Below are 15,592 nucleotides of genomic sequence, written 5' to 3'. Positions count from 1 at the left end.
TTATATTAATTTACAAGAAATTGTGATAATCCTTAAACCTGTTTTGGAAATTCTGCTCACTCTGTATTGAAGCTTAGTGAAGAAATATTTTGAAATATTTTTCATGAAAAAGTTTATAGAAGTTGTCCCATTTATTCATCTGAATGTTTTCAAAGGGAAGATGATTATGATTTTTTTGTTCCTATGACATATTCTTTAATTTTGTTCTACTTAAATCAATACCAGATATTAAAATTCAGGAGAAGCTTATTGCATGTAGTAGCATCCTTCACATGGTATCCAGGAACCAAAAATACATCTATTAATTTCAGTCACGAAATATTAGGATCGCCTACACTGTGCTATCAAATCAGTAATTATTTAACAAATGTTATGAAGAGGGAGGAAAAAAAAGTGACAGCTATATTATCCCTACTTTAAATATCAGTATTTACAATATAGAAAGCTGACAGCTACTTAAACCTTAAAAAAGTAAAAAAAACCAACCCATACCAAAACAAAAAACAAAACCCACAAAAAACCAACCAACTAACCAAAAAAACCCCAAACCAAATAAAATCCCACCAAAACCAAAATCAAACAAATTAAATGCACCAAACCCATTCATTTTCATCCAAAAATCCTAGTAGACTTACAACAGTATATACTGAAGTAAATTGAGAACACACAGTTAAAAATTATGTAAACATTTTATGCCTATGTGTTTCCTTACAGTTCACAGCATACTTTCCAAATATTTGGTGCTCTGTTTCTAATAATTATGGTGTTTGCACTGAATGTTTTCTTTCAGAATCCTAAGTTAAGGCAAATCAGGTGACTCAATCTTGTCACCATCAGACTTCTGGGTAGTACTGACATACTGAGTCAATGAAGTTACTGGTATGGTCAGGCACTTCTAAAACTGTGCTTATCTTATGCACTGCCTAATTTTTTTTTGGTTCCTTTGACCCCTTTATTTTGAAAACCCCTCTTATTTTCAGGAAGGATTTATTTTTAATGATGGACTTTCCTCATTGCATCTTAAAATGTCACAGCTGATTGCATCCAGGTTTGTGCTATTTACAGTGTCCCACTTTTTCTTGAGCCACCCCTTAATGGAAAGTAGCTCTTCATAACTGGACAATTGACTCCTTGTTAAGCAGGGCTGCTTTTAATAAAAACAGAACTGTGGCATTCATAACTTTAATCAAAAATTTTCACGGAATCCATGGTGTTTGAAATAGAACTGGACCTGTAACATACACTATAATCAGAAAATCATCGTAGAATCATAGAATGGTTTTGATTGGAAAGGACTTTAAAGACCCTCTAGTTCTAAACCCTCAGCTATGAGCAGGGATGCCATTTACTAGATCAGGTCACTCAAAACTACATCCAACCTGACCTTGAACAATTCCATTAATGAGGCATCCACAACTTCTCAAGGCAACCTTTTCCACTGTTTTACCACCCTCACAGTAAAGGATTTCATCTTAAAATCAAACCTTCCTTCTTTCAGGACCCCTTGTCCTATCACTATGTGCCCGTGTGAAAAATCATGCATTTGTGCAATGCAATGGTAACATGATGCAGAACGGAAAAAAGAAATAAAATCAAATAATTAAAACCCCAGAAGGTAGTGAAATCATATCTTTTATGCTTGGATAATCCTGGGGGGAAAAAAATACTTTTAACACATCTATATGCAGGGACTATAAAAGCTTCATAGCATCCTAAAACTATGTCAGTGAAGGTGAAAGCAATCAGAATTTTCAAAGTGGGGGTAATAGATAGAAAGGATGTAGAGGAAATGTGGAATTAAGTTGTTGTATAAAAGAAATGCCTGTGGGGTTCCAGTGTGAGCCAATTTTGGCAAAATTGACCAAGATGACGGGTTGATGAACCTGAAGAGAAAAGTAAATCTCTCAGAGGAAAAAAATTCTTTTGAACTTTGGGTGGAAACCATTCTGATTAATGCACCTGATCCATTTGCATTAGGATTCTGATTCTAACTATGCAAAATTCCTTCACATTATTTAAACTGTACAGCTGTGAAGGCTACTCCATACTCTGAGTGTGAAGAGCTTATACTTTTTAAAATGTAAATTACGTAATGCGGTAATATTCTAGCTTCATTTAACCATATTATAGAGCTGCTCAGCTCTGCTGAGCATTTTTATGGGAATTCATTTTATGAAGATGATATGCAATGTGCAGAAACAAAATAAAATTGTTGCTGTTGCTGTTGTTAGCAAAATTTATATTTTGTGTGTAGCAGCAGGTAGATGGATAATGGTTACCAGAACTGTGTCCTATGGAGAAAGACACATTTTCTGGGTCACTAAATAGGCAGATCACTCAGTTTAAGTAAAATAGTAATTGAAGGGTAGAAGATTTACGGTGGCAGTGGGATTCTAAACAAATTTAGATCACTAAATAAAACACAGTTTTTGGTAGTCAGAAAAGGTTTTTCTTCCTTTATGAACTGACCAGGTTCTGGGATGTTCCCCTGCTGTTTGAATTTCAGTTTTTACCTTAAATTCATTTTTCCCTCAGTGAACAGACAATTTCAGATAGCAGTCTGTATGTCTGTCAGATAGAGGGATGCTGTGAAGGCTGTCACATTCTGTCTTTCATTTCTTTCCCTTCAGTTACGCAAATAACAAGAATTTCAACACTGTCACTCCAGGATTATGTGAAACCATGAACATAACTCAGATTTCTTTGAGAGTGACTGAGACCAGCATTGGGTACTGCAAGCTCTAAGGCATTGTTTTTTTCTGTCTTCAGCAATGAATGGGCCAGCTTAATTTCAAAGCAGCTGTGAACAAAGTTGAAGTCCCCTGAAGGACTTTGTCATAGAGCTGTGTCTGCCCTGTTGGGGTCTGGAGGGATGGCATTGCCTTGCACTTGTACTCCTGTCCAATTCCCCTTGGAGATACACGTGGAAGGATGGATTTGTACCTGTAAGCAAATGAGTGACAGCCAAATGTGAGCACCAGTTCCAAAAAACGACGGCCAAAGACTGACAAGGAAAATCGTAAGTGCAATTTCACTGATCAGACGAAGAATTCTTCCTTTTATACCAGATTAAGGTTTTGTTTCCAAAATGCTGTCTTTTTCTGGAGGCTGCTGCATAAAGGAAAAAGCTGAATACTTCAGAGGAAAACCCACATACATAGTTAAGCTGGCATTAGTATAGGTTCTCTCTTTACTACAGTGCCTAGTGTCCTGCCTATTGTCCTCCTTCAATAAAGTACCATACTTATCTTACCCCATCTTCTAATGATATATTTCCAGTTAAAATGCTGGAATTTTTATCTCCACTCTCAAATTAGCATTGGGATATTTTCAGTATACCCAATAAAAAAAAATTTACTGGAATAAGAAGGAAAATTTTGTGATTTCTGAAATACATATTTAGCAGAACAATGAATTTTGAATTAATACTGCTGGAAAGTACTTGGATAATTTTGCCTTTGAAAACACTCTCTTACTGAGGTCTTTCAAAGTAAGCACATTGTACTTTTGAATATATTTTATGTTTTTAAATAATTTATCCTTCCTTTTGAGATGGTTCTCAGATCTCAAGTGCATAAAAAATAATGTAAAAAAAAAAGACAACAGAAAATTATCTGGGTAGTTTTGTTTGGTAAAATGCATCTGGTTATATGATTGCATCCCATGAATATGAGCTTTATTTTCAGTTGAAATCAAGACTCTGAAAGGTAAAGGCTTTACATTTTTGTAGCCTTTGAAGGACACAGAGGACTCGGCAAGTGTAGGGCTTTCATGAGTCTTCTAACTGTGCCTTATTTGGTGATGGGAAACAACACTCAGGATATAATGTCCTTCAGAGTTTTAGTCCTTATACTCCTGTATAAACTATAATTGCTGCCTATATGAAAAATGATTAAAAATATTATTATGTTTTGAAATGACAATCCTCAGAGGGAAAACACCCCACCCCTTGTTTTGTATATTTTCCAACTATTCCTCTATCCCTGAGACACACTTTTTAAAGCGTATTTACTGCAATAGAATTTTCTGGCATTTATTTATCTAAATGGTAAACAAAAGCATTTAAAAGAGACTTTCCAAAAATACAAGAAAATCGGAAAGTATTTTGAGGTAAGTCTTTAGTTAGGTTTTCTTCACAGACATTTCTGGCTAACTAACAAGCCTCTGTTGAACTCCATAAGGCAGTTCTGGAAGTGGTACAAAGGATGAATTGTTCTCTTTGAAGGGATTTTACTTCCCTTCTTCTCTCAGGTAATAATAGAAAGTGTTTCTTCTTTGGTCTTCATCCTTCATTAATGCATTATTTTGTTTAAATATTCAGGAATACCATAACAGCATTGCCACACCTGCAGTTTAAATAGTTACCACTGTAGATTATGTGATACCTTTTTTTATGTTCAAGAAGTCTCACAAAATCTGCAGACAGGACCAATTATGTAGACAGACCTTAAACACTGTTCTTTGGTTTTTCCTTTTCTTCTTTTTCTTTTTTTTTCTCTTGTTGTCTTAAGTGCTGTGCAGACAGCATAAGTAAGGCAGACATTGACGAAGAACTTTGAAATACCAATTTTGGAGAAAAAGTCTCTTTTTAGACAACATGAATTCATTCTTTCCTGACTAGTATTAGCTAAATTAATTATACAATAACTTCCCCACCATAAAACCATCCTGGAGGTGTCACATTAATTCTTTTTATGACAGCACAAAAGTAAAAGTTAACAATAAAAGTCTCAAAGTGAAAGCTTTTAAAGTGTTCTGACAGAAAGAATTGTTCAACAAGTACTTGGTTTAAGCCAAACTAAATAGATCATAGTTAAAAAATTAATCTATAAAAAAATGCTTTCTTTTGGGCATATTTAGTTCCACAAAAAAACCAGCAAGAGCCTGTAAACACAGCAAACAAAATGCATAGTTGAAAAGAAGACTCATATTACAATTTTTTTTCACATTATTTAATTTGTACCTGATGGAACCATCTGGCAAACCAGAAATGAGTTCATAAAACATCTGTATCATTGAAAATTTTTTTTAATTAGAAATAGGACCATAATTCCCAAGTACTGTTCCTTTGTGTGAGCAAATTTTTTTCACAGTCGGATAAAATCAACTTTCTCCTGTTTGTCTTTTTCTTGTGGTAATTAACATGTATTAGTTAGCTTGGATAAAAACACCTCTTAGCTCCTATCAGTCTTGCAAAGGAAGAATTATTATGTTCTCTTTCTAAGGTTTTCTTTATTGTTATCAATATGTGTTAAAAAAAGCAGTAAGAAAAAATAGTAAAAAAAATAGTAATTATGACACTTCAAAATTGAAGTATACATCGAATTCTGGTTACTAATTTTAAAAAGAAAGTAGTTGCTATAAACTGATCAGATATACTGGGCTTCCATATGAAGATTGCATCTCTTTCACTTGACAAAAAGACATTTGAGGGAATGTGGGAGACCTTGATTTGTAAAAATAGTGTCAATAGGAATATATAAGCACTTCCACTCAGAAAAATAGGGACAAGCAAAGAAATGTCCTGGAAGAAATGTCCTGGGAGCTCAAAAGGGAATATTTGCACAGAAGGGAAAATTTATGGAACTGATTATTCCTGGAATTTATTAAGTACAATTTGTAACTAGGCTGAAGAACATATCAGGAAAGTGAAATGGAGCAGGATCTTTGCTTCAACAACCAGTGTACAATCTCTCAGGCAGAGAGGTCTGAATAAGTGGATTTGCAACACTGAAATATTTAGCTGTTTCAGCAGCCTTATAGGGTGCACGGTACCTCTGTTCAAAAACTGAGCAGCTCAATAAGCAGGAGCACGTCTGAGAGCCAGGGCAGAGGTGTAGAAGGGTGTTTTGGCCTGAGGAGCTCATGTCTGTGCATGCAAGCACAAGTGATTTCTTTGCAGCACTGTTGTGCAATTTCAGTAACTCTGTATGGCAGCCAAGGTGGCTGCTTCCCTAAGGGGGTCAAGAGGAGGGAGGATTTCAGCCATTTCCTGTCACTTTGCAAAGCATCATTTTAGACTGTCTTGCTAATAAATGAAGTGTAGCTTAGGGCACAGAGACTTATCTTTCAGATACAATTTTAGTCTGAAAACTTTGGGGATCTGATTTTACTTGTATATTCAGGTTTGTAATGTGATTATCTGTATTCAGTGATGTTTGCCCATGAAATAGTTCTGGTTGTTACTAACAGGTTGGTACAATTGACTTTTACATTCAGGACTTTTTTTCTATTTCCTCTCTAATAAGAAGAAATTTACTAGACCATAATGGTTAAGACAGGAAGAATTTTTAAATTTTTACCTTTTTTTAATGAAATGAATTGAAACAAATTTTCTGAGATTATTTTTTACACTGCTGAAAAAAGTACTCACAAACTCTAATTCAGCTCTCTGTTTATATAGCTGAACAAGGTAATTGTCTTCTGGGAAGATATCTTCTACACAGAAAGCTGAACCAAAGACTGTTTTGTTTTGGAAGGGATCCAATTTGCAAGATCATATAGTCCAACCCATCTGCCATGATCAGGGACATCTTTCACTAGATCAAAGCCCCACAACCTGTGCCAATGTTTACCACTCTCATGTAAAAAATATCTTCCTTATACTAAATCTGCTCAAATACACTAAGATCTCTTTCAATTTAAAACTCTTGTCCCTTTTCCTCTCCCTAAGGAACTTAGAAAAAATGCCTCTGTCTTTCATACAAACTCATTTTTAAATATTGGAAGGCTGCAATGAGGCCTCCTTGAGTCCTCTTTTCTCTAGACCAAACAAACTTAGTTTTCTCAATCTTCCTTCATAGGGAAGAAGTTCCAGCCTTCTGGTGATTCATGGATCACGGAGGATCATCTACATGGTCCCCTTCTGGGCTTGCTCCAACAGGTCCCTGTCCTTCCTGTGCTGGGACCCCAGAGCTGGATGCAGTGTTCCAGGTGGGGTCTCACCAGGGCAGAGCAGAGGGGCAGAATCCCCTCCCTCCCCTGCTGCCCACGCTGCTTTGGATGCAGCCCAGGACACGTTTGGCTTTCCAGGCTGTGAGTGCCCATGGCCAGGTCATGTCCAGGTTTTCACCCACCAGCACCCCCAATTCCTTCTTGGCAGGGCTGCTCCCAGTCCCTTCATCCTCCAGCCCATACTGATACTGGGGGTTACCCTGACCCAGGTGTAGAACTTTTCATTTGCCCTTGTTGAACTTCATGAGATTTGCACAGGCGCCTATAAAACCTGCCTGTGGATGGCATCCCTTTGCAACATCAAATCCCATTTATGTAATCTGCAAACTTGCTGAGGGTGTGCTTGATCCCACTATGTCACTGAGAAAGATGTTAATGGCGTAGTTGACAGTATAGACCCTTGAGGAACATTACTCATCACTTGTTTCCACTTGGACATTGAGACACTAACTATAAAAATTTTTGGGTATGGCCATCCACACAATTCCTCACGCAATCAACCATCCATCCATCCATCCATCCATCCATCCATCCATCCATCCCATATCTGTCCCATTTAGTGTCCAGAATGTTTTGGAGGACCATATCAAAGGCCTTATATGTAAATGACACTTGTAGTTCTCTTCTTGTCCACTGTTCAGTCATTCCATCCCAGAAAGCCACTGGATGGATTATGAAGGCATGATTTGACTGCGAAGTCACATTGATTGTGTCACCTCCCAGTATCCCATACGCTTCAACACGGCTTCCAGGAGAATCTGAACCTTACAAGGCATGGAGAGGAGGCTGACTTGTCAGTCATTCCCAGGATTCTTTTTTTATCTTCTTATTAATTACTTATTATTATGTCAGAATTTATTTTAGGTTTACTTCTTTTGACAGAGGTTTTTTTCCCATTCTTTATTCAGAAATTTAAATGCAATTTGCATAATAAGGGAATAGAAAATTATATGGCTTGTCTTAACTTATTCTGAAATTACTTAGGTCTAAGCTACTAGCTTGTTTTCCATTATTTTGTGCAACTGAATATGAAAAAAGCTAAGAAAAACCCTTGACTGAGGTCAGAATTTTGAGACAAGAGTATTGCAGTTACCAAATACATATCTAGCAAACTCCTATAACACACACAGTAACAGCTGCATAACATATGAGTTACCAAAGATTAAAACAATATCTCATTGATGGTGTTCTCTCCTATGAAGCTGCTCCATGGATCTTGATTATCTTGTTGTGTTCTTCAATTACAGAAGAAAACACCTGTAGGCATTAGCTCCCCTGAATAAAGCAAAGTGTAGTATGTCTTTACAGGTGCAGACACAGCTGACCTAAGCTGCCAGTGTCACATACCACAGCGCTTGCTTTAGGACAGTGAGTATTTCCTTGGAAAATGTATTCCTGTAGGGACAGAATTTTAGTTGTTGATAGCTGCTCTGTCATCTTGCAAACACAGTGGGTGTATGGAACCTTAGGGTTGCAAGTTACTGCTTTTTTAATGAGTTGGTGCAAGACCTCTAATTAAAGACTCATATCTGCTTTTGTTTACAGCTGGAATCATTAATAATGGCAAAAGTATTTCTGCTTTACAAGCATTGCTGGCTTTTGTGATTCTGTTTTTTTAAGAGCAAATTTCTAGAAAAAATTACATTCTTCCTTTATACTCTATGCTGCTCTTAATGTAAATTGTGGGAGATGTAAGACAGGACATATTCTTTTTCATCCTCTGTATTCTCTTTCATAATTTCTTTCAAATGAAGACAGGATGAATACTACCTTTAAAAAGGAAAAAAGAACAAATTGGTTTTATGTGCATTTTGGAGCAGAGCTCTTACCAATGTTTTATGAGACTTCCTTATTCTAACAGAAGCAATTATAAATTAATTCAGGTCAATTTTGGTTTTTTAAAATACCAATAATTTTTTTTTTAAAAATTACATTATTCATTTCCTAGGAAGCCCCCTTTCCTTGAAACAAACGTCAAGACATTTGAGTAAACAGAAACTACCTGCATTTTTAATGAATGGTTATTTTTTTGTAAAAACATTTGGTTATGAAATGTCTTGCTGGTTTTGGTTGCACAGATTTGTGACACAGTATTAGACATAGATCATGTACAACACAGAAGCCTTTCTTAATAAGAGATTCATAAATATAAAAACCAATTGTAAACTCAAATATTTTAGTTTCCTTGGGTTTTTTTTTCTTTTAATTCCCAGTACATGAATCATACTGTTCTAAATTATTGGCAATTATTTGCAAATTATGCATGTGATAACTGAACACAAATGACCCACCCAGTTCAAATGGTTGTAAGCAGCTGCTAGTGGACCCTTTTTTTGGAAAAACAGCTTACAAATTATAAAAAACCAGAAAGGTAAAAGTAACGTAGAACATATTTGAAGACTTTTAGTTCTCTTACTTGTAAGTCTCTTGAGGTTAAGAGAGGCAAAGTAGAATCAATTATACACTTCAGCCTAAGGAATTTTTTTATGGAATATTTTTATTTAATTAATGACCAGCTTCCCACAAGGCAGTAAAACTCATTGATATTTAGATATAAACGACGTAAAATTGGTTCTCTGACTCTTCTTTTGTTAGTACTCCTGCTGTATAAATAAATTTAATAGGATTTTGCACACTAAAAATAAAATTTCATATTAACAAAGTCAATTGTCCTGTCTCTCTATAGCATCCTAAGGGGAAGCAGATATATGAATAAGATAATCCGTTATTAGTAGCAATGCTGTGAACAAAACACACTCTCTATATACAGCCTGAGAAAGGGTACTTAGCTGACTAACATTTGGAAGGCCATGTAATGCTTTCAGCTGAACTTGCTGACAGTGTGAGCCGGAGCCATCAGTCCATTTGATGCTCTACTGAGCTTAAATAAAAAAATGTGATAAAGTTCATAGGTGGGAAACAGCAGATAAAGGCTATCATTGATACAAAACACAAAAAATAACTCAGTGTTAGACCTTGCACTTCCAAGTGAACAGCAATGCAACAGGGAACAAGATACTGTATTGACTATTGACATCCCATTTTAATTCTTGTTAGAGCATTTCTTAAGACTGTTTCATGCCAGATCAAGCTACTTGGAAAAATATAATTTGTTTTTTTAACAAAAATCATCTCCCCCAAACACATTCAGGAGAAATTGTAGAAATTCCTTGCTGAAAAACTGGTATTTCTCATGTAAAAGGTTTTCAAAGGCTTGGTATATTTTTTCATTTCACCATTCCTTTTTATGTAGGTACAACATTTCTGTATGCATAACAGAAAATTAAGATTCCTAAAGGATCATAGAAATAAATGAAGTAGGTTTTCAGTTGCAGCAAGACTTCAGAAGAAACTTAGATAGGCGTATCATAATTTCACTCCAGCCAACAATTAACCACCCAGTTTCTTACTTCCCTCCAGTTGGATGGGGGAAGAGAATCCAAAGGGTATAAGTGAGAAACCCCGGATTGAAAATAAACAGCTTAATAATAATAATTTATTATTAATAATAATAATAAAAATAATAATGACAAAAATGATAACCCAAAATGTGAAAGGGAAAGTAACAAAAAGAGAGAAAAATAAAGCCCAAGAAAAAGAAGTGATGCAAATAAAAACCAACTGTTCACCACCAACCAGCTGATGACCAGCCCCTTCCCGAGCAGCAGCTCCTGGCCAGCTTTCTGTGTAGTTTATGTGCTGAGCATGGTGATACATGGCCAGTTGGAGTCAGCTCTCCTGGTGTGTTCCCTCCCAGCTTCTTGTGCACTGCCAACCCCATTTCCAGCAGGGCACCATGAGAAGCTTAAAGTTCTTGACTTAGTGTAGGCACTGCTCAGCAACTGAACCAACAGTGTGTTATCAACATTATTCTCATCCTAAACCCAAAACACAGCACTGTACCTGCTGTGCAGGAAAACTAATTCTATCTTAACTGAAACAGGATGGAAGGAACATTGACTTGTTTTATTTATTTGTTTTCCATTTTCTTTTCCAGTCTGTTTCCACACTCTACAGAAGACAGCTCCTCCCTATCTCACAGTCTGACTGTGAAATGCTATGATAGAGACATAAATGGAAAGCACAAATTTACTCTAATTGTTCAGAATGGAACAGGATGTTCCTTCATTAAAATAGACTCACAGGTCTGACTGCTGTACTGCTTACTGAGTTTACTGTTATGAAAAATGCGTAAAATACTAAATACAATGAAAAACAACAATGGCTATTAGACCTGCAGAAGATATAAGTCTTTAACATCTCCTCTATAGCTGTGTTCAGTAGCTGTCACTAAATATGAACCAAATAACTCCCTTAGCCTTGTTACAGTTAAAGAAAATAATCTCTTGACATTAACAGGTTTTTGCTCTGTACAGTGGACTAGAACGAGATAAGCTAGTACAAAAGAATAGAACACAATCTAATATAATTAGTGTCCTGATACTAATTATTCATCATCTGAGAACAAAAGATAATTTTGCTGTTGCTTCCTTAAAACCTCCCTCTTTCCTTTTGATGGGATGAGGTGAGATTCGGAAGTTATGTAGCAGGAGAAGTCAATTCATATTAAAAGGAAAAAGATTGGATGGATTAACTGACAGACTGGGTTATATTCAAGGTTCATGTCAAAAAGTGTAAGTAGTTCTCAGCTACTACACTTTAAGCACTATATACAACACTACTGCTAACTCCCAAAGCACTGTGATGTTCCTTCTTGGTTTTGTGTGTTTTTAATTGAACATGGTTAAGATCTTATTAAAGGAATTGTCTCATTCTATTTTTTTATTTTCCTCATGATATAGTATGGTTAATTTGTTAATTCAAAATAAATGAAAGAGAAAGAAAACTAAGTGCACTGCTGAGCAAGACCAAAATTTTGCATGTCAGCTTTACAAAATGGTTCAGACATCATGGTACCAAATTCAGTGGACTTCAGTTTCTTGGTTGGTAGGAAACTTACATGGTTTCTGGGATTAATTCCCAAATGAAATTGTTTTAACAATGCTTAAGGACAGCAATAGTAAACTGGAGAGGCAGGGATTACCTTTTCTTATTTTGTTTTGCAGGTTTTAAGTCCAGCACACAACTGGCTTAATTCAGGAAGAAAAAAAAATCTTCATTTCCATGTAAATAAAATTTTACCTCTAGTATCATACTTTTTACCTCTAGTATTGTAAAGAAACCTCTGGATACTTAATTTGAGATAATGCAATCATCAAAAAAAAAAATCTTATATGTAAATGCCTGTTACTAAATATATTGAACATTATTTTCATTACAGGACTAGTTCAACAAAGGTAAACCAGGTATCTAATACCATTATAGCTCTCACATACTTTCTATAAATGTTCCAATAGTCAGATTTTGATGGATTTGTGTCACACAGTTTAATTACAACTTTTACTTTAATGTTATTCAGGTATCCAGTGTTTTGTTGTCTCTCTTTCAAATAGACTTTGGACCAGACAAAATGAGGTGTGGTTGATTTGGATTGCATCAATCTTTAATTCTTAAAATTTTCCTTTTCTCACTAAATTTTAGTTTCTATTTTTGTAGTCTTTCATTCTTTTTTCTATTCTCTTTCATATATAATTCAAAGTTTTTCTTTAGTATTGCTCCTTCTTTTTTTTGGACATTCAATTTAGGTCAGCAAAATAGACCTTTCTACAGAGTACTTAAGGCAAACTAATGTAAAAGTTTTCTTCTTTGAAACCCAGCTCCTGTTTCCATTGTAGGCAATAGTAATATCAATGTATTCATTACGAATAGGAGTGAGTCTTTACACATTGAAAGACAGTGGCTGTCTCCTAATTTCAGTGTCTGAATAGCACTGAAGTTCCACAAATGAGCATCTAGGACTAGGATAAGCTTTCTTAAACTTTCACCCATACCAGTAATCCAAAGGGAAATTCCTTTGACTCACCTCAGTTGCGTTGAGGTCTATTTCCAGCCTTCCTGTAACACAAGTTTAGGCCTCAGCAATGTTATAACTGGAAAAACATATGAAGTTTTCTTCCCTGAACCTCATGATACGCAGATTTTGGATTACTATTCTCATACAGGAGGCAAGTATTTACGGGGCAGTGCCATTATTAACAGCAGAACACCAAAATGCTGGAAATAGGTATTACTTCATAAAGCACAAAAAGCTGGAAATGGATAATCCTTCCTCTTTGCTGACCAGACCAAGTCTGAGATTCATTAGAAAGCTCTAGATAGTAAGTTCTTAAGAAAACTTACTTGAAATATGTCAGTATCATCAAGTTGTGAGTAGGAAAATTTGACTCCTTACTATAGGTGAGGTAAAGCAGTAACTTGTAAAGGCCTAGCTGTATTAAAAATGATATGTATAAGTAAAGTATAGTGGGTTTTGGTGACATGGTACTCTCTTTCTTATGCCTGACAGACATTGTTGTGCTCTGTTTAGACTGTAGTAACACCTCATCACCTCACTTCTGCTGTGTGTGACATAGAACAAGCATGCAGCAGACACTAAGGTAACCCTCTGTAACCTATTTCACTTATGGTTCTCCTGTTTTAATAAAACATTAAAGAGAAATACAGATAAATTTCTCATTTTTACTTCATAAAATCTCTTCAGAGTCCATTTTCTACCTATCAAATATTTGAAATTTTCAGGGTTAGAAGAGGTGCACCTTTGTTTTCTTGTATTTCTTTCTCTGTTACCACGCAAAATATGTATCTTAATCAGAGGTATGCAAAGCAAAGTCAGTAAAACCACCTTATATTTTAAAATTATAAATACACAAAATATTATTCAAGTTATGAAGTCAGGTTAAAGTTGCAGCATATTTTTCCTTGCAAACACCTCAGGATTTTTTACACCTCAGCCTATATATTTGTTGTGAGGCCAAGTAACCACCATGTGCTTTTTTCCCCTTTCTTCCTTCCTTTTTTATCATGACCAGATCCTTAGTTTTAACAAAAAGATGCACTGCTATTACACTGTAACTTACTGTCAGTAATCTTCTGAGTGTCATTGTTTGAAATGCATTGTGAAAACTTTTTATTTTCCTTCTTGATATAGCTCTTAAGAGAACAATTCAAAAGTCCCAGAAAGACAGGAGATACAAATGAAATGGCTGGAGACCTATTCCTTTGGGAATTGCAGTGTGAAGTATGCAAGAATATGCAGTAACATCAAAAACATGCCTTCTTAAATTTGTGTCTTTTGGGGGGAAAGAAAGAAAATTAAACACCAAAAATTCCAAGTATTTTGTTTCAGTTGGCAGCACCCTAGGTTAAAGACAAAAAGGACAAGGCAAGAATCAAAATATTTTAGTAAATTGCTAATTCACTTTTGTTACAGTGGGAAAAGTTGTAATGGCTAAAGCAAATGACCATTAAGTTGAAATCTAGGAGTGCAAGGATGTGTTTGCTGTGCTATTACTCCCCATCAATTCACTCTTCTTTGGGAACCTGTGAGTGGACATTAGTCAGGAAGTTTGAAAAGCAGCAGTGTGCTTCACCATTGAGTAGGCTACTTAATGATCTCCCACTACTTCTTCCCAGACATAAATGAAGCACCATCTACCACCACTGTCTCACACAGTGAATATCAGTAAAGAATACTGATTTGTATTGCCTATTCTCTATACCAGGATACAAAATGTCCTATGAAAACTTTGCGTACTTTTTTTACCTCAACATGGAAGATGTAGGAAGCGCCTCATCTACTGCTGGCAGATGATTATCATTTTTCTGTGCTTTTGGATTATGCAGGCAGTCCTTGGCAATACCCATAAAATGGTAAAAGTTTCATTTACGAGTTTGAAAGATATTTTCGCAGTGTGTTAGATATCTTTGGAGTTAAATAGATGGTTTCATAAGTGTTAGTTCGCTCTATTCATCAAATTGTACCACACAGATGCCATACTGGACTCAATCACATCACATGCATGGCATAAGGTCACTTGCATGATCTGTAAATACCGCTATTAAAATCAGGTTTGTATATGCAGATACATGCAGGTTCTCTTGCACAATATAAATAGACTTGAACTATCTATCTACCCTGAATATCCTTGATGGGAATGGGCAATTCACGTTTTTTTTCTGAGCACAGTAGCTCGAACATCCCTTATTTATATTCTGTGTCTTTACTTGCAAAGCTCTGTGAAGTTTTGTTGAAGTTCCCAAAGGGTTTAATTAAAATATTCAATCTATTTCATTTCATGTAAATTTCACCATCTCATGTTTTAGATTTCAGTGAAACCAGAAAGAGCTCTGTTTGTTCATAACTTTGATCTGAGGCCATCAGGGCCTGTATGAGTTTCTTCAGGATTGGCTAAGGGTTAGCTCCAAGTTGACTCAGTCAAGTTGAAGATCAGCGAACTTGGGTCAAGGACCACCTAATGCTGTTTATACACAAGTGAGAATGGCAAGGAGAGTTATCAGTGTTGCTGCTCAACAAAAGGAAGTTATTTTTTCCAACATCCTGACACAGATATACCTATATCCTTAAAGAACTTTGGCCAGTGTATTAAAACTGACATCTTGTTCTTAAGATTTGAACAACTGCTGTTCACTGTTACCTGCTCCCTCCTGACAGCCACTCAACACCACTAGAACACAAGCAGTTACATCTATGCAGCCATGAATCTTTTCATGGCTGAAT

The 15,592-nt window shown here is 35.8% G+C and overlaps 1 protein-coding gene across 3 annotated transcripts in view; it reads left to right on the top strand.

The window, feature by feature from the left end:
• LINGO2 (leucine rich repeat and Ig domain containing 2) overlaps window positions 1-15,592 on the top strand; it is a 327,338-nt gene that overhangs the window by 6,440 nt on the left and 305,306 nt on the right. The window contains exon 1 of one of the 3 annotated variants that reach the window (XM_017735451.1): window positions 2,774-3,019. The exons of the other annotated variants lie outside the window; for them this stretch is intronic. The gene's annotated coding sequence lies outside the window, so the exon portion shown is untranslated. Of the gene's footprint in view, window positions 1-2,773; window positions 3,020-15,592 lie in introns of those variants that run through there. 3 annotated transcript variants of the gene reach the window in all.

The sequence above is a fragment of the Corvus brachyrhynchos genome, unplaced genomic scaffold (genome assembly GCF_000691975.1).
Source record: "Corvus brachyrhynchos isolate BGI_N302 unplaced genomic scaffold, ASM69197v1 scaffold22, whole genome shotgun sequence".
In the NCBI taxonomy this organism is placed as follows: Eukaryota; Metazoa; Chordata; class Aves; order Passeriformes; family Corvidae; genus Corvus; species Corvus brachyrhynchos.
This window is presented reverse-complemented; position numbering and strand designations above follow the sequence as displayed.